Below are 18,236 nucleotides of genomic sequence, written 5' to 3'. Positions count from 1 at the left end.
TTACTCAATTACTACCATATATTTTTAACTGAAATGATTAATTTCAAGGTTTTTTCGACAGAACCACAAAGATATATCAAAATGAACTTTCGCATAATCCCCTGTAATTCACAATTACCACAGAGCAGAATTCAGATCATTCATTTATCTGAATAAGAATTATGATGGTTATGTTATCAGTCCAAGAACGTGCGCCTGGAATTTAGAATCATAGAAAATTTATAGCACAGAAGGAGGCCATTCGGCCCATCGTGTCCGCGCTAACCGAAGATGAGCCACCCAGCCTAATCCCACCTTCCAGCACTTGGTCCATGATGTGGAGATACATCAAAGATACACAAAGCCAACACACCCGGACGTCCCATCGTATCAGGCAACGGAACCCTGTGTGAGAACCTCTCTGGATACATCGAGGGCATCCTGAAACCCATCGTACAGGGAACCCCCAGCTTCTGTCGCGACACTACAGACTTCCTACAAAAACTCAGTACCCACGGACCAGTTGAACCAGGAACATTTCTCACCACGATGGACGTCTCGGCACTATACACCAGTATCCCCCACGATGACGGCATCGCTGCGACAGCATCAATACTCAACACCAACAACAGCCAATCTCCGGAAGCCATCCTACAACTCATCCGCTTCATCCTGGATCACAATGTCTTCACCTTCGATAACCAGTTCTTTACCCAAACACACGGAACAGCCATGGGGACCAAATTCGCACCCCAATACGCCAACATTTTCATGCACAAGTTCGAGCAGGACTTCTTCACTGCACAAGACCTCCAACCAACACTATACACCAGATACATCGACGACATTTTCTTTCTATGGACCCACGGCAAGGAATCACTAAAGAGACTACACGATAACATCAACAAGTTCCATCCCACCATCAAGCTCACCATGGACTACTCCTCAGAATCAGTTTCTTTCTTGGACACACGAATCTCCATCAAAGACGGGCACCTCAGCACCTCACTCTACCGCAAGCCCACGGACAACCTCACGATGCTCCACTTTTCCAGCTTCCACCCTAACCACGTCAAAGAGGCCATCCCCTATGGACAGGCCCTGCGAATACACAGGGTCTGCTCAGACGAGGAGGAACGCGATGGACACCTACAGACGCTGAAAGACGCCCTAGTAAGAACGGGATATGACGCTCGACTCATCGATCGACAGTTCCGACGGGCCACAGCAAAAAATCGCATAGACCTCCTCAGGAGACTAACACGGGACGCAACCAACAGAGTACCCTTTGTCGTCCAGTACTTCCCCGGAGCAGAGAAACTACGCCATGTTCTCCGCAGCCTTCAACATGTCATCAATGAGGACAAACACCTCGCTATGGCCATCCCCACACCTCCACTACTCGCCTTTAAACAGCCACCCAACCTCAAACAGACCATCGTTCGCAGCAAATTACCTAGCTTTCAAGAGAACAGCGTCCACGACACCACACAACCCTGCCACGGTAACCTCTGCAAGACATGCCAGATCATTGACACAGATACCACCATCACACGAGAGGACACCACCCACCAGGTGCATGGTTCATACTCCTGTGACTCGGCCAACGTTGTCTACCTCATACGTTGCAGGAAAGGATGCCCCAGAGCATGGTACATTGTCGAGACCATGCAGACGCTGCGACAACGGATGAACGGACACCGCGCAACAATCGCCAAACAGGAGGGTTCCCTCCCAGTCGGGGAACACTTCAGCAGTCATGGACATTCATCCACCGACCTTCGGGTAAGCGTACTCCAAGGCGGCCTTCGAGACACACGACAACGCAAAATCGTCGAGCAGAAATTGATAGCCAAGTTCCGCACCCATGAGGACGGCCTCAACCGGGATCTTGGGTTCATGTCACGCTACACGTTACCCCACCAGCGAACAAATGTTATCTGTTTTTAATATAATGGGTCATTTGCTGGCTTTCTCTGCCTTCCGGATGTTTCTGCCTCTCTCTGTTTTTTTTTCCTGTTTGTTTTTTTGTTGAATGTGTATTCGGGGGTTCTGCAGGTGACACCTCTCTGTCTGAACACGGTGATTGCCTTGGCAACGGGCAGTTGCAGGGGCATTCTGTAAACACCATGTATTGTTCTATATGTATAAATGCGTAGGCTTCAAGGAGCTCCTGAACATTTACCTGAGGAAGGAGGAAGCCTCCGAAAGCTTGTGAATTTAAAATAAAATTGCTGGACTATAACTTGGTGTTGTAAAATTGTTTACACTTGGTCCATAGCCTTGTAGGTGCACATCCAGGTACTTTTAAAATGAGTTGAAGGTTTCTGCCTCTATTTCCTTGGGGATTCTTCCGATCTCCCGCCATAACTTCAGCAGAGGATTGGCGGAAACCCCAGATAATTGTCGGAAACGGCTAGTTACAAGGGGCTAGAAATTGTAGCTCCCATTATTTCGGTGCTATACGGCCTCTCGAAGTGCCAAGATGGCATCTTGGCTGTGCACACACGTTTCCAGTGTGACGTGCGCAGATGCCATCTTGGTATAGGTGTTAGTGCATGCGCAGAAAGCAAACACCGGCAGCATGTAAAGTAGGGAAAAAATGCATACAGTGTGCAACGCTGATTTAAAAGGGACCATGCAGGTGTTGCAGGTTAGTTACTGAATTATTGCTTCTTGCTGCTGGAGGAGTAGGAAGTGTTTTTTGAAGCTCGCTATACTTACTGAGAGTTCCTGGACTACATTTGAGAGTGCTGTGGCATCTACTGCCTTACGGTTCGGAAAGTTAAACCGTGGTTGAACAACATTCCTGCCAACAATGGGTGGTCTGCTAGGGTTCCCGCTGGGCATTGAGCACGACTGGAAGCAAGCAGAGAGGCCAGGCAGAGCAGGTCAAGTTGTGAGGAGAGGAGGAGGAGGCGCAGGGCACTGAGCAGGAGGCCATATCCAATGAGGCCCTTCCGGGACCAATTCTCTTACCTCAACATGACCGAGGAGCATTGCATCCGGCGGCTGAGGTTCACCATGGAGGCTGTGACGGAGATCTGTCAACTAGTGCGGCCACAATTGCAGCTTCAGAGCAGGGCAAGGACAGCATTGCCTGTGGCTGTGAAGGTAACCATGGCACTGAACTTCTATGGCTCAGGATCATTTCAGGCCTCTGCTGGTGACATGTGCAACATCTCACAAGTATGCAGTGCACTGCTGCACATGGGAGATCACAGACACACTGTACCAGGTGAGGAACAGGTGCATCACCTTCCCTCTTGACAGAGACAAGCAGAACGAGCGAGCAGGGGGTTCACTCGCATTGCTGGTTACCCCATGGTGCAGGGTGCCATTGACTGCATGCACATTGCCCTGCATGCTCCGTATATCAACTCGTCCGTCTTCGTCAACTGAAAGGGCTTCCACTCCCTGAACGTGCAGCTGATGTGCGACCACACGCATCGAATCATGGAGGTCGATGCTCGCAACCCTGGGAGCAATCACAACGCCTTTGTTATGCAGCAGTCCAACGTGCCAGGTATCTTTCACACGGCTCAGCAAGTCAAAGGCTGGCTACTGGGCGACAAGGGCTATTCCCTCACGCGGTGGCTCCAATCAGGAACCCACACACACGTGCACAGCAGGCCTATAATGACAGCCATGCTGCCACACGCAACATCGTGGAGCACACCATAGGCCTCCTCAAACAACACTTCCGCTGCCTTTACCGGTCTGGAGGAGCCCTACAGTACTCCCCTGAGTGGGTGGGAAGATTCGTGGTGGTCTGCTGCATGCTGCACAACCTCGTCATCATGAGGGACCAGCCCTTGCCACCGATGATCGGAGAAGACCCTGAGCCAGATGTGAAGAAGGAGGAGGAAGAGGCTGTGGAGGAGGAGGGGGAGGAGCCAGAGGAGAAAGTGGAAGGCGACGCATGGGTGCAACAGGGAACACACGCCTTGTCTGCAAGGGCTCTGCGTGCTCGCCTGATCCGTGCCCGCTATCAATAATGTCAACTACATCCCCAAATTCACCAATAGTCCTATACTCCCCACCTGTCCGCTCCCACATGACCATCAAATTGCCCTCCATCTGATTACTCATTTCTTTCCCCCTCAGCTCATCACACAAATAAAAACCACCACCGAATGCAAATTCAAAGTCACATTTATCAATTAACAAATTAAATGATGGAAACAGAACAGGACTATTCACCCTTGTGCATTCCCTTAGTGCCTGTTGTCCGTGTGCCTTTACCTATCCTAGTGCTCCTACGAGGTGCATCCCCAGTGGCTGGAGCATGGGTGGTGGAAGGCTGCTGGCCTTCAATTGAGGAGCATGCAGATGGCCTTGGAGGACGACCTGGAGCAGCTCTGGGCTGGGAGGGCCCGACTTCAGACTGCACCATCTCAGCAGTCTGGCCTGGCTGGCTGACAGGCAACAACAATGGCGCTGGTGGAGTGGCAGGGGTGGGAGCAGGAAGGCTGTCGTCCTGAGAGAGGACAGCAGCTCCGACTGCCATAGCGCCACTGCCACTCTCTGGGGCGGCACCTCAGCAATCCTGTTGATCAGCTCGAGAACAGATCACTGGAGTACGGTGATGCCCTGGAAGCCCTGTTCCGCATTGGTCCCCAGAGCCACGACAGCAGCAGTCTGAGCTTCCAATGCAGCAGTTTGAGCAGCAACCGTAGCTTGCAGACCTTTGATGACATCGGTTTGTGCTACAATGGAAGCTGCGACATCGGCCATCAGGCGCTACGTCATGGTGAGATCCACAGGTGTGCTGAAGAGGTGACCATGCATTCCATGTTGGAAAGGATGGGCTCCAAGCTCTGTGCAAAGCCCTGTGCTAAGTTGGACCTGGACTCCTACATGCCCAATGACATTGTGTGCAGGCTTTCCAGTGCCCCAAGCATTTAGTGGTGTACGCTCATCAGCCATCTTCAGTAGCCTGGTCATTGAAGTCCCCATCTGACTCCTCTGCAGCAGAACTAGTGAGCGACCTCACCCTCCAGCGAGCTGGCACCTGTGTATTCCATTCCCCCCCCACTGCCCCGGCTCCTGTGCACTTATGCCCAGTGTCTCACCATGTACAGATCCCTCCTCTAACCTAGCCTATAAAGGATGCGCATTATCAGTCTCTGAGCTGGTGGATACAAGTGTCAGATCGAGTGATGGATAGTCCTCAGTGTCCTCCTCCTCCTCCTCCTCAGAAGATGCCGCCACGTGTTCTTGGGTATCTGCAATGACAAAGAGAAACAGGTTGAGTTGAGGAGTAAGTAAGATGTGCATGCCGACAGTATCTGCAGCACGTGAGTCAGAAAAGATTATGGGAGGAGGGAGTTATGAGAAATGAGGAGGAGCATTAGATATGCAGAAACCCCCTTCATCGGCACCTCCAGCTCAGCATGTGGTCACAGGTGCAGCGACAGCCGGCCAATCATCCGTAGCAGAGTCTCCTCCAAGGCGATGAGGATGTGTAGGCGTGGCTGTCCTCTCTCAAGTCTCTCCTGCTGCCAGCAGTTATGTGCCACCTCCTCCTGCAAGACAAAGGGCAGTGTGTCAGTGAGTATCCTGCAAGGTGTCTGGGTGATGTGCCTGTCATGATTGAATAGGTGCCAGTGTGTGTGACCTGTGAGTGGTGGCTGTGTGGCCTACAAGTGTGGTACTATGTGTGGATGAGATGCAGCATGCCAAGTGCAACATTGATGGGGGGTGTGATGCGTGGAGCCGTGTTGTAGTTGGCAGGATGTGCCACTTGACACTTGCATTCACTCACCTTGAATACTCGTGTCAAATCGTTGAACTTCTTTCAGCACTGCATCCACGTGTACCTTTAAGAGGTGCAGGCTGCCAATGACGTGCGCTGGGCACGCCCCATTTCAGGCTTTCTGATTCTCCATGCAGCCTCTCAGCAGCACAGGTAGCACGAAGTTCACTTGCTGCCCGCGCGAGGCCACCAGGCACAGGTTAATAGCGGGTTGGGCTATCCGCGCCCAATAATTGGCCTTATCCAATATAACCCCCAAGGTTTCTGCCAAAATTACGGAATGAGATTGGGGAACCCTAATGGAAATTCTACCACCAATGTATAATGTGCATTTTACAAATAAGACGCCAGAATGTGTGCTTTGAGTATTACATCATTTGTTTAGCCAATAGCCGTAGAACCAGTGTTAAAATTTCAACCACCACAAGACCTTCTTAAAAAAGATATCATTTATATGCAAATAGACAATGAGCTACTGGAAAGGAAATTAAGTATAAAAATAGAAGCAGTAGTTTCATACAATTAATGAATTAAATAATAAGCATACAGAAAATCCAATCATGCTTGTAATTATTGATAATTTAATTGAAAATAGAAATTCATTATTAGAACATATAATAACATTAATGTTTCTTTCACATATCTAAATTAAAAGAATTAACACTGAGCAAAGAAAAATGCATTATCCTCTGCAGATATATTTTGGAGGCCCTTTTCACTCATTTCAAAATAAATTTCTAAAATACTTACATTAGAAATATAGCCGGTAACGACACCTCTCTCTGAAACGCAGCCTCTGAAATTGGAAATGCAGGATAAAACATATTAACAAGAAAAGATGGGAATACCTTTTAGAATTGTACCTGTTAGTTTGCATTGCCTCTTCTCGATCTTCCTACCAAGGTGTATCACTTCGCACTTCTCTGCATTGAATTTCATCTGCCATGTGTCCGCCCATTCCACCGGCCTGTCTATGTCCTCTTGAAGTCTATCACTTTCCTCCTCGCTGTTCACTACACTTCCGAGTTTTGTGTCATCTGCAAATTTTAAAATTGGGCCCTGTATACCCAAGTCCAAGTCATTAGTATGTCTCAAGGAAGGCAGTGGTCTTAGTACCGACCCGTGGGGAACACCGCTTTATACCTTCCTCCAGTCTGGGAAATAACCGGTTGCCGCTACTCTCTGTTTCCTGTCCCTTAGTCAATTTCGTATCCATGCGGCCACCGCCCCTTTTATTCCATGGGCTTCAACTTTGCTGACAAGCCTATTATGGATTGACGACAGGGAACAGGGGGTGGTTGTGGAGGGTTGTTTTTCAGGCTGGAGGCCTGTGACCGGCGGTGTACTTCAGGGATCGGTGCTGGGTCCGCTGTTATTTGTTATTTATATTAATGATTTGGATGAGAATTTAGGAGGCATGGTTAGTAAGTTTGCAGATGACACCAGGATTGGTGGCATTGTGGACAGTGAGGAGGGTTATCTAAGATTGCAACGGGATCTTGATAAATTGGGCCAGTGGGCCGATGAATGGCAGATGGAGTTTGGTTTAGATAGATGTGAGGTGATACATTTTGGTAGATCGAATCGGGCCAGGACCTACTCCGTTAATGGTAGGGCATTGGGGAGAGTTATAGAACAAAGAGATCTAGGAGTACAGGTTCATAGCTCCTTGAAAGTGGAGTCACAGGTGGATAGGGTGGTGAAGAAGGCATTCAGCATGCTTGGTTTCATTGGTCAGAACACTGAATACAGGAGTTGGGATGTCTTGTTGAAGTTGTACAAGACATTAGTTAGGCCACACTTGGAATACTGTGTACAGTTCTGGTCACCCTATTATAGAAAGGATATTATTAAACTAGAAAGAGTGCAGAAAAGATTTACTAGGATGCTACCGGGACTTGATGGTTTGACTTATAGGGAGAGGTTGGATAGACTGGGACTTTTTTCCCTGGAGAGTAGGAGGTTAAGGGGTGATCTTATAGAAGTCTATAAAATAATGAGGGGCATAGATAAGGTAGATAGTCAAAATCTTTTCCCAAAGGTAGAGGAGTCTATAACGAGGGGGCATAGATTTAAGGTGAAAGGGGAGAGATACAAAAGGGTCCAGAGGGGCAATTTTTTCACTCAAAGGGTGGTGAGTGTCTGGAACGAGCTGCCAGAGGCAGTAGTAGAGGCGGGTACAATTTTGTCTTTTAAAAAGCATTTGGACAGTTACATGGGTAAGATGGGTATAGAGGGATATGGGCCAAGTGCAGGCAATTGGGACTAGCTTAGTGGTATAAACTGGGCGACATGGACATGTTGGGCCGAAGGGCCTGTTTCCATGTTGTAAACTTCTATGATTCTATGATTCTAAGAAGAGTTAATTCAGTCAATGTCATTTAAATTCAGAGACCACAGAGACTATTTCCCTATTCCATAGGCCCTGTGAGCGACGTCACAGATTTGTGAATTTAAATTGGTGTATTACAAATCTAGGACAAAAATATTAAAGTTTTTCTGGGTCCAGACTTTGGGAAAATCTTGAAAGGATGACTTCTCCTCAACTCTCCTAGTTATGGGAGCAATAAACATGAATTCAATGCCCTATTTGAATTATTTTCTCTTCACATTTGTACTAATTTGCTGTGATTCTCTCAGTTCATGTAGCAAAGAAATCTAGAACAAAGCTGAATAAGTCAGACTCAGAAATGAAAAGGAAGATTAAATTCTTTGCTTTGCACTTGAGTTTTAAGCATATTGTTGTTGCTAAACAGTTAACACCCTCTGAATAGGCATAGATACACACACAGATAGAAGTACAGTGCTTATAATATTCTTATCTATAATGGCATATCCTGCTTAGCTTTTCTTGCTTTTCCAAGAGCCTCTTCTATTATTGCTTGAAAATAGATGCAAATCTCAAGCTTAACCTCCAAATGCTCCTCTCTTGAAAAAAGCTCCTGAAAAATAAGGGGATGTCCTTTAATTCAAGACAGAAATGGACACAATAGCAGACCTTTTTCAGGAAACCACTCTTTGTGCTTGTAAGAAATTGCAGGAAGTATGTAATGTCTCAGTGAATTAGCTTTTAAGTTTCTTTTGTTCCGTAATACTACTGGGACTAGGCACATTTCAGCTCAGACCTAAGAGTACAGGAATCATGCTTTAAGGTATTGGGTAAACCCCAAAATAGTTTAGTTTGAAGAAATATGGATCAGTAAGTACACTTCCATCTCAAATAAATGAAAATCTAAATGTTATGCTACACAAAGCTGCAAATGGAAAATGTCAACATGTAAAGAACTATGAAATTGGATCATCTCTTGGAGCTTACCTGAGGATATCACATCAGCCTCTTTCTTTCGAAATTCCCCTTCACCTATTTTTTCCTACTCTTCTAAGGCACTGATTCATGTTAAAGTGTGGTCCCACAGCCATTACCCATCCTTGGGTACCGTGCCCAAGCAGTCCTCCCTCATACGCAAGTCTAGACAGTAAGTGATAGTCGGCTCTTCAACCTGGGGATGAGGGAGGGGTGAACAGGCATCACAACTTAGTCTGATCCCATTCTTAGCTGACACCTACACATCCACACCTTGCAGCAGAACTTCCAGAACAGCAATCAGAAGCAAGAACCCTGGTTGATGTTTCCCGCCCTTAACTCAGGGTGCTGAGGCCAACTATATCACCTCTTACCAACTTCCTGGTGAGATCAGCTGACTCAGTACATCAGCTTCTTTTAGTGATCATGCCAACCAACATCAGTCTTCAACCAAACTATGTTGGTGTTCACAACATAATGTAGCTTGGTTCAGGTATTTTCTGTAGTACCTGTTGCGTTATGTTTTGATTCTAACTTAAAGCTAAGGCTGATTTTCTTTGGATTACTGTTTTGAGAAAGGCTGGTTGTGTTTTGAAAATGCCATCTCTACAAATTTGGCAGTAAATTTGTATTCTGTATTATGTCACACAAAAAAACACATACAGGCAGAATTCCTACAGGGCTCCCAGTCATCCACTGTAATTTTGGGGGGGAAGATCAGTGGGAACTCTGGAAAAATGGTGCAGCCTGCGATTTCTCCAGGGTATATGCTGATCTCCAGTGGGAATTGCAGCGGTGACTTTTGTAGAATATAAAATATTCAGACATCCAGCAAAAACCACCCTGAATACCTTGCACGAAATGTCTAAGTCCATCCACTGACTATTGTTACTCACGCTGCTTTCCATTAGAAACACAACGTGGTTATTTTAGTAAGTGAGTAGTATTTGGGCTATATCAAAGTGGTTAGAGCCTTGATATGTTGTTATGAAAGTCCTTGGTCTGCTATTTTAACTGAAGTATTTTCTTTATTTTAAATAGGTTAACTCCTCCATCAAAATAGCAAAGGAATTGCATATGAACATGTTAAGTGTTCAGATGCTAATATTCACAGTATTATTTCAAGGCCAAAAATATATTAAGCAAAACACAGTTCATTATTTTCATACATTGCCCATATTATAACTCTCTCTTTATGAGCAATTATTTGAAAAGTTGAGGTTGAGGTCGGCAATTGGGAGAGCTGGGGGGAGGTTGGAGATCGGGTCCGGAGGAGGTCCTGCTCCTCCTGGCCCACAGGGAGTTCTGAAACAACCACTTACCTTGGTGAGCCGACACAGCTCCCACCTCCGTTTCACTGCTGAGTTTCCCGACCCCTGGGAAACCCGTGCAGCAGCAGTAAATTTCAAATCGGCATTAGCAGGACATTCGGACGTCCCGATATCAGCCGCCATAAAAATGGGAAAGGGCATGGTTGGGGTCGGCTTCCCTGCATTTCACTATTTAAGCTCCCCTCCCCCGCCCCACACCGCCTGTTGTGGGGGTGGGGGGTTAATATCAAGGCTCAGCTTTCTCTGTTTCTTCCATATAGACTGCAAGCTATAATACAAATGGATATCCTCCCACACACCAGGATGTTGGTGTTAAAGCTGCATGAGTTTAACACTGTTTTCACTTAGTCTAACCCTTCAAATGTCTCCCTTCCAAGACCTATATTAGTGAATTACTCATTTTAAAAAGTTAACAGATTCAAACATTTTAATAGAGTAAAACACATTGCATGCAATACAGTACACACTCTCACATGGCTCTCAGTTAAAGTGCTCTAGAGGTAGTCTTCTGACCTTTTTCCTATGCAAAAAGACATTCACGATAGCGTGCATGTTGTTGGAACTTGTAAGGTACTTAACTAGGGGGGACTGTACTCTAATGGAGTAGTTTGTCGGGACAAACAAATGGGTCGCAGGATTTCTGGCGATTCTGTCTCCAAAGACTTAGCAAATCTTTTTATCACAATGTTCTAGGACTATCAGATAAGCGTTTTAATGGAGATGAGTAAGTCAAATAGCATAAATCATTGAGAGGTTCTCTTTTTATATAAGGGAAAACAAACATTCTCCCATTGATATACAGTCGCTAACAGAGGCTTCAGCATCTTACACCAATAGTATTGTCCAGCAGGAGGGTAAGTGACTATCAGATATACTTCCCATCGTGGCAATATTTAAAGAGCAATCCTGTGCAGAGAATGATGTCAGGAATATTATTTCTGTTATTGTGAGGCTGCTGATGACAATTTCAAAACTTTGGGTTTTTTTCCTGTTAAAAAGACTTTCCTATTGTAAATTACAACAAAGGGGTTAGTGACGGCCAAGTTCACAGTCTTTGAAGTGCATTAGATGGGAAAATTGTAGCTGCACGTTCCCACCACCCCCACCGTCCCTAGTCTGATATCATTTCCACGGCAACGGGTTGGACAGACTAACTATCCACCTCTGTACCTGACCCTGGAGGATTCTGCAGGGCAACTGAGCCAACTATGGAGAACATAAGTTAACCCCAAATTTTTGAATTAAAAAAAATCTGGAAATACTGCGAGTACCAAATGTGGCGAGATTTAAATGTTTGATACAAATAAAGGGACTTTAATTTTCAGCAATCATACTGGAACTGCAGCTGAAAAGTAAAAATCAGTGATGTTCATTCCACTCTCCTGTATTTTGTAAATAAGCAAGGATTAGGCTATCGGCTGGTCAAATAGATAAGCTCAGTGTGTAATGACACAAGATAAAGCTGTCACAAATGAAATACTGAGGAATATAAACCCCAAATTAGCAGAGATTGCTTTTATCCATCACTGACCTTTGTCGTGGTCTATTGTACACGAACCAAATTAAGTTGTCACAGAAAAGGACAGGTCAGTATCTGCCTGGAGCATGAATAATACGAGGAGCAAAAGCAATAATTATATTAATCTGAACTGTCACAATTTATTTATAGATCAATTCCCCAAAGAAAATTGGTCCTTAAAATAAACTCAAAAAGCGATGACACAATTCAATTTCTGGACAACAGCATGTGAAACATTGCAGGATATCTTAAACAAACATGAAACAATGGTGTGCAGATCAGTAACTGTAATATTAGAATTCTAATTTTTTTTAAATCACTGAATCAAGATTAAAATAAAGAAGCTGGAGTGGCCTCAGCTTATAGTGTGGTACCGGTCTGTGTGAATCCCATACTTACGCATTATCTCTCTGCTTCCAATGCTCTCGGCATCTATACAAACACACCTGGAATATGTACAGCTGTGATAGGAAAAAAAAAGACAGCCTTAAGAAATGCTCAATCACACTAAGAGGCATACAGTGGCAGCTCAGGAAGTTCTCTCACTCTGATTTTTCCTCCCTACAGCAGTGTAGCTTAGATTGGGCACTCAGTTGTGCTTTCCGTAGGTGCTCTAACATGCTGTATAACTGCACTGTACCAATTCTGAAATGGAGTTTTAAAAGTTGGGATGTCTGTCACCTTATACACAATCAGATTATCAATACCGCTGGGTGCACACTAACCTAATCAATCATGACATCACATCATCTCTATCAGCTAACATCCCTGACTCCTCCATCATTATCCCAGGGCATAGCAACAGGATAGATCCACCAGAGATGGGGGTGCAGTGGTGTACAGTCAGGTGGCAATAGCACTGGGAAACCTCAACATTGATTCTGGACTGCACAAAGTTTCATGGCTTTAGGTCAATCAAGGTCAAGGAAACCTCTTGCTGCTTACTACCTACCATCCTCCACAACTCACGAATTAGTGCTCTTCCATGTTGAATATCACTTGGACGAAGCACTGAGGGAAGCAAGGACTCTTGATGGGGAACCTCAACATCCAACATTACGAGTGGTTGTGGAGGAACTGAATGATCTGGGGTGGGTGCAAATACACGTTTCCTTAAAACCATAAAAAGAGCCACTAGCATTTTGGATTCTATAAATAGGAGCATAGAGTACAAGAGCAATGAGGTTATGATAAGTTTATACAAAGGTCACAGTTAGAGTACTGTGTGCAGTTTTGTGTGCCTCAATATAGAAAGGACATTAAGACCATAAAGAGCACACAATATAGATTTGCCACGATGAGGAACTATTGTTATAAGGAGAGATTTATGATTCTGGGACTATTTCCAATGGAGTAGAGAAGGCTAAGAGGAGATTTAAAGGAGGCAACAGCTGTGACATGCTTCCCCAGATAAATTGTTCAGATAACTGACTTCCCAACCTTTGTAGAGAGTAAGGATTTCTTCAGTATCAGCGTTTTCCACATGGATTGCATAAAGACCATTGGTAACATGGAATGCGGTGATGCTCCAAATAAGATTAAATCAATGATATGTCTTGCTGGGACTGAATAGGAGTTGTAAAATACACTAGATAATGGGTTCAACCCTTATTCCAATAACAAACTTAACCTCTTCAGGGAATGAAACCTGCCTTTTTGCAACTTTTCCACGATAAGCTTACTATCCAAGATAGGGAACAAATTCCCCTCAAAGTTATTGGGTTAAAATATTTAGAACACGTAAGATTCAACTGTTAGCATTATACTGATTTCTGTATTACTCTTGTTCACTGCAAAGCTATCCAATTATTTCAAGACAAAGAACACTATATTTATGAAGTAGAAATTCAGCCAGTGCAAACATTTGTGACGACATGGGACAAGAGAGCATGGACCAGAATTTTGGGCACAGATTCATTCCACCAGTTCCCTGCTCAAATTGCAATACGCATAAAGGTGCCCACCTTTTTGGCCAGTGTAAATTGCTCTCACACATTGCACCCGATATTTATAGGGAGGCAAGGAGGGAGCAGGGGTGGGGTCTTGTAGTGGCCGGGAAATGAAATGCTGTCAAATTTAATGGCAGGAGCTCATTTGAATTTTTTTTCTATGTTTTCCTGGCCAGCAGCCTGCCAGATTGAGAGACTGGCTGGCTGTGGGATGGGAAGGCCTGCGCTGGAAGGCCGCAGCCAGGTAGCAGAGAGGAGGAAGGGAAGGGTGGCGAGATCGCAGCTGGCGGGGGGGAAAGAGAGATCGCAGGGGATGGGAGAGATCATGGGGGTGAAGAGATCATGGTGGGGGGGTGAAGAGATCATGGTGGGGGGGCGGGGAGATTGTGATTGGGGCATCAGATGGCGGGTCGCCCTGGAGATCGGGAGCGGGGGGGGGTGTCATCGGATCGCGGGGGGGGGTGCCATCGGATCGCGGGGGGGGTGTCATCGGATCGCGGGGGGGGGGGTGCCATCGGATCGCGGGGGGGGTGCCATCGGATCGCGGGGGGGGGGTGCCATCGGATCGCGGGGGGGGGTGTGCCATCGGATCGCGGGGGGGTGTCATCGGATCGCGGGTGTCATCGGATCGCGGGTGTCATCGGATCGCGGGGGGGGTGTTATCGGATCGCGGGGGGGTGCCATCGGATCGCGGGGGGGGTGTCATCGGATCGCGGGGGGGGTGTCATCGGATCGCGGGGGGGGGTGTCATCGGATCGCGGGGGGGGTGCCATCGGATCGCGGGGGGGTGCCATCGGATCGCGGGGGGGTGCCATCGGATCGCGGGGGGGGTGCCATCGGATCGCGGGGGGGGGGTGCCATCGGATCGCGGGGGGGTGCCATCGGATCGCGGGGGGTTGCCATCGGATCGCGGGGGGGTGCCATCGGATCGCGGGGGGGGTGCCATCGGATCGCGGGGGGGGTGCCATCGGATCGCGGGGGGGGTGCCATCGGATCGCGGGGGGGGTGCCATCGGATCGCGGGGGGGTGCCATCGGATCGCGGGGGGGGGGTGTCATCGGATCGCGGGTGTCACCGGATCGCGGGTGTCATCGGATCGCGGGGGGGGGTGTTATCGGATCGCGGGGGGGGGTGTTATCGGATCGCGGGGGGGGGTGTTATCGGATCGCGGGGGGGGGGTGCCATCGGATCGCGGGGGGGGTGCCATCGGATCGCGGGGGGGGTGCCATCGGATCGCGGGGGGGGTGCCATCGGATCGCGGGGGGGGTGCCATCGGATCGCGGGGGGGGTGCCATCGGATCGCAGGGGGGGGTGCCATCGGATCGCGGGGGGGGGTGCCATCGGATCGCGGGGGGGGTGCCATCGGATCGCGGGGGGGGGTGTCATCGGATCGCGGGGGGGGGGGTGTCATCGGATCGCGGGTGTCATCGGATCGCGAGGGGGTGTCATCGGATCGCGGGGAGGGGTGCCATCGGATCGCGGGGGGGTTGCCATCGGATCGCGGGGGGGGTGCCATCGGATCGCGGGGGGGGGTGCCATCGGATCGCGGGGGGGTGCCATCGGATCGCGGGGGGGGGGTGTCATCGGATCGCGGGTGTCACCGGATCGCGGGTGTCATCGGATCGCGGGGGGGGGTGTTATCGGATCGCGGGGGGGGGTGTTATCGGATCGCGGGGGGGGGTGTTATCGGATCGCGGGGGGGGGTGCCATCGGATCGCGGGGGGGGTGCCATCGGATCGCGGGGGGGGTGCCATCGGATCGCGGGGGGGGTGCCATCGGATCGCGGGGGGGGTGCCATCGGATCGCGGGGGGGGTGCCATCGGATCGCGGGGGGGGTGCCATCGGATCGCGGGGGGGGTGCCATCGGATCGCGGGGGGGGTGCCATCGGATCGCGGGGGGGGTGCCATCGGATCGCGGGGGGGGGGTGCCATCGGATCGCGGGGGGGGGGTGCCATCGGATCGCGGGGGGGGGGTGTCATCGGATCGCGGGTGTCATCGGATCGCGAGGGGGTGTCATCGGATCGCGGGGAGGGGTGCCATCGGATCGTGGGGGGGGGGGGGTGTCATCGGATCGCGGGGGGGTTGCCATCGGATCGCGGGGGGGGTGCCATCGGATCGCGGGGGGGGTGCCATCGGATCGCGGGGGGGGTGCCATCGGATCGCGGGGGGGGGGGGTGCCATCGGATCGCGCGGGGGGGTGCCATCGGATCGCGCGGGGGGTGCCATCGGATCGCGCGGGGGGTGCCATCGGATCGCGCGGGGGGTGCCATCGGATCGCGCGGGGGGTGCCATGTCATCGGATCGCGGGGGGGTTGCCATCGGATCGCGGGGGGGTTGCCATCGGATCGCGGGGGGGTTGCCATCGGATCGCGGGGGGGGTGCCATCGGATCGCGGGGGGGGTGCCATCGGATCGCGGGGGGGGGGGTGCCATCGGATCGCGCGGGGGGTGCCATCGGATCGCGCGGGGGGTGCCATGTCATCGGATCGCGGGGGGGTTGCCATCGGATCGCGGGGGGGTTGCCATCGGATCGCGCGGGGGGGGTGCCATCGGATCGCGGGGGGGGGGGTGCCATCGGATCGCGGGGGGGGGGTGCCATCGGATCGCGGGGGGGGTGCCATCGGATCGCGCGGGGGGTGCCATGTCATCGGATCGCGGGGGGGTTGCCATCGGATCGCGGGGGGGTTGCCATCGGATCGCGGGGGGGTTGCCATCGGATCGCGGGGGGGGTGCCATCGGATCGCGGGGGGGGTGCCATCGGATCGCGGGGGGGGTGCCATCGGATCGCGGGGGGGGTGCCATCGGATCGCGGGGGGGGTTGCCATCGGATCGCGGGGGGGGGGTGTCATCGGATCGCGGGTGTCATCGGATCGCGAGGGGGTGTCATCGGATCGCGGGGAGGGGTGCCATCGGATCGCGGGGGGGTTGCCATCGGATCGCGGGGGGGGTGCCATCGGATCGCGGGGGGGGTGCCATCGGATCGCGGGGGGGTGCCATCGGATCGCGGGGGGGGGTGTCATCGGATCGCGGGTGTCACCGGATCGCGGGTGTCATCGGATCGCGGGGGGGGGTGTTATCGGATCGCGGGGGGGGGTGTTATCGGATCGCGGGGGGGGGTGTTATCGGATCGCGGGGGGGGGGTGCCATCGGATCGCGGGGGGGGTGCCATCGGATCGCGGGGGGGGTGCCATCGGATCGCGGGGGGGGTGCCATCGGATCGCGGGGGGGGTGCCATCGGATCGCGGGGGGGGTGCCATCGGATCGCGGGGGGGGTGCCATCGGATCGCGGGGGGGGTGCCATCGGATCGCGGGGGGGTGCCATCGGATCGCGGGGGGGGGGTGCCATCGGATCGCGGGGGGGGGGTGTCATCGGATCGCGGGTGTCATCGGATCGCGAGGGGGGTCATCGGATCGCGGGGAGGGGTGCCATCGGATCGTGGGGGGGGGGGGGTGTCATCGGATCGCGGGGGGGTTGCCATCGGATCGCGGGGGGGGTGCCATCGGATCGCGGGGGGGGTGCCATCGGATCGCGGGGGGGGTGCCATCGGATCGCGGGGGGGGGGGTGCCATCGGATCGCGGGGGGGGGGGGTGCCATCGGATCGCGCGGGGGGTGCCATCGGATCGCGCGGGGGGTGCCATCGGATCGCGCGGGGGGTGCCATCGGATCGCGCGGGGGGTGCCATGTCATCGGATCGCGGGGGGGTTGCCATCGGATCGCGGGGGGGTTGCCATCGGATCGCGGGGGGGTTGCCATCGGATCGCGGGGGGGGTGCCATCGGATCGCGGGGGGGGTGCCATCGGATCGCGGGGGGGGTGCCATCGGATCGCGGGGGGGGGGGTGCCATCGGATCGCGCGGGGGGTGCCATCGGATCGCGCGGGGGGTGCCATCGGATCGCGGGGGGGTTGCCATCGGATCGCGCGGGGGGGGTGCCATCGGATCGCGGGGGGGGGGTGCCATCGGATCGCGGGGGGGGGGTGCCATCGGATCGCGGGGGGGGTGCCATCGGATCGCGCGGGGGGTGCCATCGGATCGCGGGGGGGTTGCCATCGGATCGCGGGGGGGTTGCCATCGGATCGCGGGGGGGGTGGCCATCGGATCGCGGGGGGGGTGGCCATCGGATCGCGGGGGGGGTGGCCATCGGATCGCGGGGGGGGTGCCATCGGATCGCGGGGGGGGGGGTGCCATCGGATCGCGCGGGGGGGGTGCCATCGGATCGCGGGGGGGGGGTGCCATCGGATCGCGGGGGGGGTGCCATCGGATCGCGCGGGGGGTGCCATGTCATCGGATCGCGGGGGGGTTGCCATCGGATCGCGGGGGGGTTGCCATCGGATCGCGGGGGGGTTGCCATCGGATCGCGGGGGGGGTGTCATCGGATCGCGAGGGGGTGTCATCGG

General features: G+C 51.9%; 1 long non-coding RNA gene across 1 annotated transcript; it reads right to left on the bottom strand.

Annotated features, from left to right (window-relative positions):
• Positions 1-5,449: 5,449 nt before the first annotated feature.
• Positions 5,450-9,231, bottom strand: LOC137326126 (uncharacterized). The gene is made up of 3 exons (XR_010964114.1): positions 9,054-9,231; positions 6,488-6,533; positions 5,450-5,507 (listed from the first exon to the last, which is right to left on the bottom strand). It is a non-coding gene; the product is annotated as an uncharacterized lncRNA (long non-coding RNA).
• Positions 9,232-18,236: the final 9,005 nt, after the last annotated feature.

This window comes from Heptranchias perlo, chromosome 10, assembly GCF_035084215.1.
Source record: "Heptranchias perlo isolate sHepPer1 chromosome 10, sHepPer1.hap1, whole genome shotgun sequence".
Classification (NCBI taxonomy): domain Eukaryota; kingdom Metazoa; phylum Chordata; class Chondrichthyes; order Hexanchiformes; family Hexanchidae; genus Heptranchias; species Heptranchias perlo.
The sequence above is the reverse complement of the archived record's forward strand: the minus strand, read 5'-3'. Positions and strand labels throughout refer to the sequence as shown.